Raw genomic sequence first — 8,576 nt, forward strand, 5'->3', positions numbered from 1 at the left:
TTTTTTTTCAATAAATCTTCTCTTTGCTATGTACATTTATTTATTTTACTTTGTGTTGTTTTATATATATCTTAGGCTATTAGTAAGGATATTGATCCTTCACACAATACATGTGACGTTCTGCGGTAAATGTAGTATGGCGCTTGGCAGAAGATATTAACTGCGAAGGAAACAGAGGAGACGCCAATATGAAGAAGAAGAAAAAAAAAGAGCGTTGTATTTATTATTTCATAAAACATAACAAAGAAGAAAGAATATAGTTTCTTTCTGGAATGTATAATTCGTTATAAGTAAGTTAAAGTATATCTAGAGCCAAAACTTTTTTTTTTTCTTATAGTTTTAGACTAGAGTAGAGAATGGTTAGAACCTTTTTGCTCTTTTTTGGGCTTCTCTGTCGTATTGGGGAGATTTCTCTTTGTTTCTTGTCATGTGAGATGAAATTTCTCCAAAGTGAGGGAAATCTTGTAGACCAGCCTCTCTCAAACTTTTCAACACAGAGGAACCCTTGAAATAACTTTCTGGTCTCAGGGAACCCCAGCTAAAAATGTGTATATCTACAAGTCATGCTATATTAGTGTGATGGTCAGTGGGAAGAATGATCCTTACATTTGTGGGCATTGGGAAGAATTACCCCCCTACAGAGAACTAAAAAGATGAATGGTGTCAGTGGGAACTTATCTGAGAGGCAAAAATTGCTCATAACTCAAGGAACCCCCCAGCCACCCTGGGGTTCCATGGAACTCTGGTTGATAAACCTTGTAGTAGACCCCATTAGACAATTTTTCTACGAATGCCGTGTACAGACGAGCGTTTTTTCTGTCAGAATAAACTCTGAAGGTTTCTCCAACAGAATTCCGCTCAAGTCTTGCATACACATGGTCATACCAAAGTGCGACCGTCAAGAACGTGGTGACGTACAACACATGTGACGGGACTAGAAAAAGGAAGTTCAATAGCCAGTAGCCAATAGCTTCCCTCTTGTACTTGCTTCAGAGCATGCGTCATTTTTTGGTAGGTCGAAACAGCATGCAGACGAGTGGTTTTCCTGATAGGAATTGGTTCTGCCGGAAAAATCTAGAACAGGTTCTATTTCTAGGTCCATCAGAATTTTCAACGTAAAAAGTCGATTCCCTTTGTTTCCGTGGTAATGCTGATGTCACCCAGTGTGTCCGGCTCCTAGTCTGCCTGCTCGGCTTTTTTGGCTTCCTTCCCCCTTGCAGTTGTTGCTGTCTAGCCTTTACACAGCTCAGCTCAGCTACACAGCATCCTCATAGGAGCATCATCCCACGTCCCACGATAGGGCTTGCTTTGCCCATCTGAGGATCCTCCTTACCGTGCCTGTACATGTGTTTTAGGGATTAGCTTGGTGTTCGACTCGAACACCGGCTGTTCGCCTGTTCGGGGAAGCCAGAACTCTGTGGGCCGTTTGCGCCATATTCGTGTGGTGATCACAGCCCACAATGCACTGCGCCATCGCAGTGCAATGCTGGCTTGTGATTGGGCAAGAATGCACTGTGACCCCGCATGCTTGGCCAATCACAGAGCCGACAGCGAGGAGAGCCATAATTGGCCACAGGCAGGATGTCTGTGGCCAATTATAGCTCAGGGGGTTTAGTACACGCCCCACACTATATAAGGCCACCATCGCGGTGGCTTTGTGTAGTGTGTTGCGGCGTTCAGAGAGAGAGCAAAATAGAAAGGGGCAGTGTGTTCTTTTCTTGTGAACCTAGCGCTGTTAAAGTGGGTGTTGTGTGCCTCCAGCACAGCATACACCTGAAGCTACCCTTTATTGCTGGTGTTCTGTAATACAGGCATCTGCAGGAGTTACAGTGGGTGTTGTGTGCCTCCAGCACAGTATACACCTGAAGATAACCCTTATTTCTGGTGTTCTGTAATACAGGCAACTGCAGCAGTTAAATTGGGTGTTGTGTGCCTCCAGCACAGTATACACCTGAAGATACCCCTTATTGCTGGTGTTCTGTAATACAGGCATCTGCAGCAGTTAAATTGGGTGTTGTGTGCCTCCAGCATAGTATACACCTGAAGATACCCCTTAGTGCTGCTGTTCTGTAATACAGGCATCTGCAGCAGTTAAATTGGGTGTTGTGTGCCTCCAGCACAATATACACCTGAAGCTACCTGTCAGGTCACCTTGAGGCCAGGCGACAGATGCACACCGTAGGGATCAGGAGTGCACCGCAAGGTTGTGGACCCTATGGCTGACTGCTGCGGACGAGAGTCAAGGTGATAAGGAAGGCAGGGCCGCCAGAACACCCAGACGGATCCCACCGGGGTTAGAGCGTAAGATTCCCTGGGGCGCGGAGTCTAAGAGCCAGCAGGTGTTCACCAGAGCCTCTAGTGGTGAGGATGGACTGGGCTGCAACTGGCTCCAGGTCGCGACCCCCAGGGTCCCCCAGCTCACAGCCACAGTAGGCAACCGGAGGATAGGGATAGTGAGGGATAAGCCAAGGTCGGGGCCACAAGCAGACAGGAATAGTCAGGGACACGCCAAAAGGTCAGGATCACAGGCAAACAGGGATAGTCAAGGACACGCTAAAGTCAGTAACGGAAAAACAGAAGAGCACATGGCAGGTAACAGGAAGCCAAACACACAAAGGTTGATCAGCAGGGTTGGCCTACAGTGCACAGGTTAATATAGAGTTCTCTGATAGGAGCTAGGGTGGAGCCATGCCAGAGGATGGATTACAAAAGCAGTCAGGTGAGGGTCGGCTGGTCTCTAGAGATGAACACATGGAGACAGGTAAGCAGATAAACTCTATTGCATAACCATGACACTACCCTTTATTACCGGTGTTCTGTAATACAGGCATCTGCAGCAGTTAAATTGGGTGTTGTGTGCCTCCAGCACAGTATACACCTGAAGCTACCCCTTTTTACTGGTGTTCTGTAATACAGCCATCTGCAGCAGTTAAATTGGGTGTTGTGTGCCTCCAGCACAGTATATACTTGAAGATACCCCTTATTGCTGGTGTTCTGTAATACAGCCATCTGCAGCAGTTAAATTGGGTGTTGTGTGCCTCCAGCACAATATACACCTGAAGATACCCCTTATTGCTGATGTTCTGTAATACAGCCATCTACAGCAGTTAAAGTGAGTGTTGTGTGCCTCCAGCACAGTATACACCTGAAGCTACCCCTTATTGCTGGTGTTCTGTAATACAGGCATCTACAGCAGTTAAATTGGGTGTTGTGTGCCTCCAGCACAGTATACACCTGAAACTACCCCTTATTGCTGGTGTTCTGTAATACAGGCATCTGCAGCAGTTAAATTGGGTGTTATGTGTCTCCAGCACAATATACACCTGAAGATACCCTTTATTGCTGGTGTTCTGTAATAAAGCCATCTGCAGCAGTTAAATTGGATGTTGTGTGCCTCCAGCACAATATACACCTGGAGATACCCTTTATTGCTGGTGTTCAGTAATACAGCCATCTGCAGCAGTTAAATTGAGTATTTTGTGCCTCCAGCACAATATACACCTGACGATACCCCTTATTGCTGGTGTTCTGTAATACAGCCATATGCAGCAGTTAAATTGGGTGTTGTGTGCCTCCAGCACAATATATACCTGAGGATACCCTTTATTGCTGGTGTTCTGTAATACAGCCATCTGCAGCAGTTAAATTGGGTGTTGTGTGCCTTCAGCACAATATAAACCTGAAGATACCCTTTATTACTGGTGTTCTGTAATACAGTCATCTGCAGCAGTTAAATTGGGTGTTGCGTGCCTCCAGCACAATATACACCTGAAGATACCCTTTATTACTGGTGTTCTGTAATACAGCCATCTGCAGCAGTTAAAGTGGGTGTTGTGTGCCTCCAGCACAGTAAACACATGTAGATACCCCTTATTGCTGGTGTTTAACAGGGGCATATCATTTTTGATGCAATGGTTTGCAGCAGGGCTCATTCCTACACTCAAACAAGAGTATCTGGGAGAGGTTGCAGTGTCGTGGCACCAGCACCAGTGCCTATTGCCTAAGGCCCAATTTTTCAGCCCCTGTTTAACAGGGGCATGGAATTACAATTTTTGATGCAATGCTTTGCAGCAGGGCTCATTCCTGCACTCAAACTAGAGTATCTGGGAGAGGTTGCAGTGTCGTGGCACCAGCACCAGTGCCTAAGGCCCAATTTTTCAGCCCCTGTTTAACAGGGGCATGTAATTACAATTCTTGAAATAATATTTCACAGCAGGGTGCGTTCCTGTGCCCACCAAGAGTAAGAGCCGGAGGCAACTTGGACACGACTTGTCAACACGACTTTGGGCGACTTACAACACGACTTTAAGTCGCCCCAGGCCAGGCGACTTTTGCCGTTTGACAATCAGAGAATGAGCTCTCAAGGGGGAACTCCACGCCAAATAAAAAAAATAAATAAATAAATGGCGTGAGTTCCCCCTCCAAGAGCATACCAGGCCCTTAGGTCTGGTATGGATTTTAAGGGGAACCCCCTACCCCGAAAAAACGGCATGGCCCCCCCCCAGATCCATACCAGACCCTTATCCGAGCACGAAGCCTGGCCGATTAGGAAGGGGGGGAACTAGCGAGGGCTCCCCCCCTCCTGGACCGTACCAGGCCGCGTGCTCTCAACATGGGGGGGGTTAGTGCTTTGGAGAAGGGGGGAGCCCTGCGGCCCCCCACCCCAAATCACCTTGTCCCCATGTTGATGAGGACAAGGGCCTCTTCCTAACAACCCTGGACGTTGGTTGTCGGGGTCTGCGGGCAGGGAGCTTATCGGAATCTGGGAGCCCCTTTAATAAGGGGGTCCCCAGATCCTGACCCCCCACCCTATGTGAATAAGTAAGGGGTACATCGTACCCCTACCCATTCACCTGGGGAAAAAATGTCAATAAAAAACACAACACAAGTTTTAAAAGTAATTTATTAAGGAGCTCCGGGGGTCTTCTTCCGACGTCGGAGGATCTTCTGACGACCTCTGCTCTGTTCGGCCTCTTCTCCCGGTGTAAGGCCTGGGGCGTGGTCACCGGATGATGTCACACGGTGACCTGCTCCTTTATGACGTCACAGTCCCAGCATGCCCCAGGACGTGATGGTTTTTCGGCGTAGGGGGTTCCCCTTGAAATCCATACCAGACCTAAGGGCCTGGCATGCTCCCGGAGGGGGAACCCACGCCGGATTTTTTAAATAAATTTGGTGTGGAGTTCCCTCTTGAGAGCTGATAATTCTGTGAGAGTCGCATCAGTATAGATGGAGATCTGACTTGAAGGCGTCTTCCATTGAAATCAATGGGTACCAGTCGCCTAGAAGTCAGATACAAGTAGTAGAGGAACCTTTTCTGAAGTCGGAGCGACTTCAGTAGTGTGCATTAAGATGGCTCTCATTCACTTACATTGATTTTTACATGTAGCGTGACTTGAGGCGACTAGGGGCGACCTGAAGTCGGATCTGAGTCGCCCCTGTGTGAACCGGCTCTAACTGTGAGGACTTATAGAGTTGTGGCACCAGCACCACCACCACAACCACCAAAGGCCCAATTTTTCTACCACTGTTCAACAATGGCATGTAATTACAATTCTTGATATAATCGTTCACAGCAGGGAGCTCCAGTGCCCACCAAGAGTCACTTTGAGAGCTTACAGTGTTGTGGCAACACCAACACCTTAGGCCAACATTTCTGTAGAGCATATAGGGCAGGCCCCTACTTTCAAACACCCAACTTACAAACGTCTCCTATTTGCAAACGGAAGGAGACAACAGGAAGGGAGATGAAAAAACAGGGGTGTTTTCCAAAAAGCTTAAAAATAGATTTTTTGACTGGAGCTACACTTTAAAAATGTACCAGTTCAAAATTACAAACAGATTCTACTTAACACAACAAATCTACACAGTCCCTGTCTTGTTTGCACCGCCTGTCTACTGCTGTTCTGAGTCTATAGGGTCTGGTTGCCCCACGCCTTTACTTTTTTAAATTTGGGTACGGGGTTCCCCTTAATATCCGTACAAGACCCAAAGGGGCTGGTAATGGGCAGGGGGGGGGGGGGGGGGTTACCCATGCCATTTTTTTCTCAATGATTTTCATCCGTATTGCCGGAACCAGATATTACATTAAAACTGCAAGCAGTTTTAAATGACTTTTTTCCGTTAAATATCATTTTGTGCAGGGACTGTTCTAAACATGGGAAATACATACCACTTCACGGGCATACTATAGACACCCCCCAGGCACGATATTTAAAGGAATATTTCACTTTTTTTTTCACTTTAATCGTCATTAAAATCTGTGCTCCCGAAAAAACAGCCTTTTTTTAAAATTTTTGGCATTGATTCATGTCCCCTGGGGCAGGAGCCGTGTCCCCAAACCCTTTTTAGGACAATATCTTGCATATTAGCCATTAAAATTAGCATTTTTTTTATTTAGAACGTTCGAGTCCCTTAGACTTCAATGGGGTTCTAAAGTTCGTACGAATTTTACGTTCGCTCGAAAGTTCTGGTGCGAACCGAACCGGGGGGGGGGGGCGGGGGTGTTTGGCTCATCCCTAGTGTGTTTGTAGGCTGAGTGCTTTCATCTGGTAGGTACAAAATTTGAGATACCATCCTCCCCCTGTCATGCTGGGATTTTCATACTATCTTTTTAGAGTTGTGACAGCTCTCTCCACGATCCAGCCTGAAGCCGATTGGTTGATGTTAACCCCCTCTCATCCGGACTCAGCAGTGGTATCATTTATTATTTATACCAGTATCCAATTTAGCTATATGCTTTTATGACTGTTCTGCAACCATCTACAAGTATCTATACTACTATTGACTGTTGCTGCAACTTTTTATATTTGACTCTTAGTGCAATAAATTCATCATGTTACTTATCTAAAGACTAATACGTTTTCATGCGATTTCCATTGTGCGCTGCTTTTTGTTTTCTGCAAGCATGCATTATGACCCGCATACTTTGGCCAATCACAGCGCAGAAAAAACAGAGAGCCATGATTGGCCAAAGCCAGGGTGGCTTTGGCCAGTTATGTCTCAGGGAGTTTAGTACACACCCCACACTATATAAGGCTGCCTGCGTGGCAGCCTTGTGTAGTGTGTTGCGGTGGTGGAGAGAGATAGACAGAGAGACCGTGTCATTTGATTTAAGTTAGATAGAATAGGCAGGCAAGTCAGTTAGCTTCAGTTACAGTGTGTAGAGGATATATATATGCATCCCAGGTGTGTTGTATATATATTTATACACTGTATTCAGTTTAGCTAGATCCGTTCCTGTTATTCTCTTCACAATATACTGACAGGCAGGGAGCTGCACTTTATCACTTAGTGTATTGTGTCCTTTGCACAGTGTGCACCTAAAGCTTTACCTGAATACAATTGCTGGCGTTCTCATACAAATACAGGCAGGGAGCTGCAGTAGTTTGTTTTAGTGTCCTTTGCACAGTGTGCCCCAAAACTTTACCGGAATACAATTGCGGGTGTTCTCATACAAATACAGGCAGGTAGCTGCAATATTTAGTTTTTGTGTCCTTTACACAGTGTGCACCTAAAGCTTTATCTGAATACAATTGCCGGCATTCTCATACAAATACAGGCAGGAGCTGCAGTATTTTCTTTTAGTGTCCTTTGCACATTGTGCACGTAAAGCTTTACCTAAATACAATTGCCGGTGTTCTCATACTAATAATACTACAGGCAGGCAGTTGATTCTGCTGAATGCAGGATAATCAGTATATACGTCCGAGATTTGTGTAGCTACATCTCCCTGCAGGCCATTAGTATGTCTGGAAGGCCAACAAGGAGAGGCAGACAGTCACGAGCCAATAAAAGAGGGCAAGCAGGCTCTGTGTCTAGAGGCAACAGTGCTGGTCGTGGACATGGTGCATTGTCATCAGCATGTGGCCATGGGACACGCTTGTCCTTATTTCTGGCAGCTGGATGTGTTGAGCCACAACATGCCGAAGACTTGGTAGAGTGGATGACCAAGCCCTCCTCATCCTCCTCATCCTCTCTCACCCAGGCTCAGGGTACTGGCAAAGCAGGTGCCAACGTGGCCTCTTCCCTCCTCTCAATGTCATCAGTCACTCCTTCCCTAGACCCACCATGTCCTCCTGAGGAGTCCCCCGAACTGTTTGAGCACAGTGTTGGGTACATGCTCAAGGAGGATGCCTAGCGTTTTGAAGGCTCTGATGATGATACTCAGCTAGAGGAAGGCAGTAGTGTGAGCCCAGAGAGAGGGGGTGCTCAAGAAGGATAGCAATCTGGTTATGTTCCACCAGCTGCAGCATACTGCCAGGTTTGCTCCAGTGATGAGGAGGGAGGGGATGATGAGGTCACTGACTCCACGTGGGTGCCTGATAGGAGAGAGGAGGAGGAGGCACATCTCCAACGAAGCAGGATGCCCTCCAGGGGCTAGCTTAAGGGCAGCACACCGACTGCATCACAATGCAGAGCTCTACATGTGCAGGCCACTGCTGTCTCTGCACGTTATTCCAAAAGTTTTTTGGTGTGGACTTTTTTGAGACAAGTGTATCAGATCACACCGTTGCTATTTGCAACATATGTCTCAAGCGTATCTCGCGTGGCCAAAACATCAGCCTCTTAAGCAC

The sequence above is a fragment of the Lithobates pipiens genome, unplaced genomic scaffold (genome assembly GCF_037356315.1).
Source record: "Lithobates pipiens isolate NorthernLeopardFrog02 unplaced genomic scaffold, aLitPip1_a1.2 Scaffold_19, whole genome shotgun sequence".
NCBI classification, from domain to species: Eukaryota; Metazoa; Chordata; class Amphibia; order Anura; family Ranidae; genus Lithobates; species Lithobates pipiens.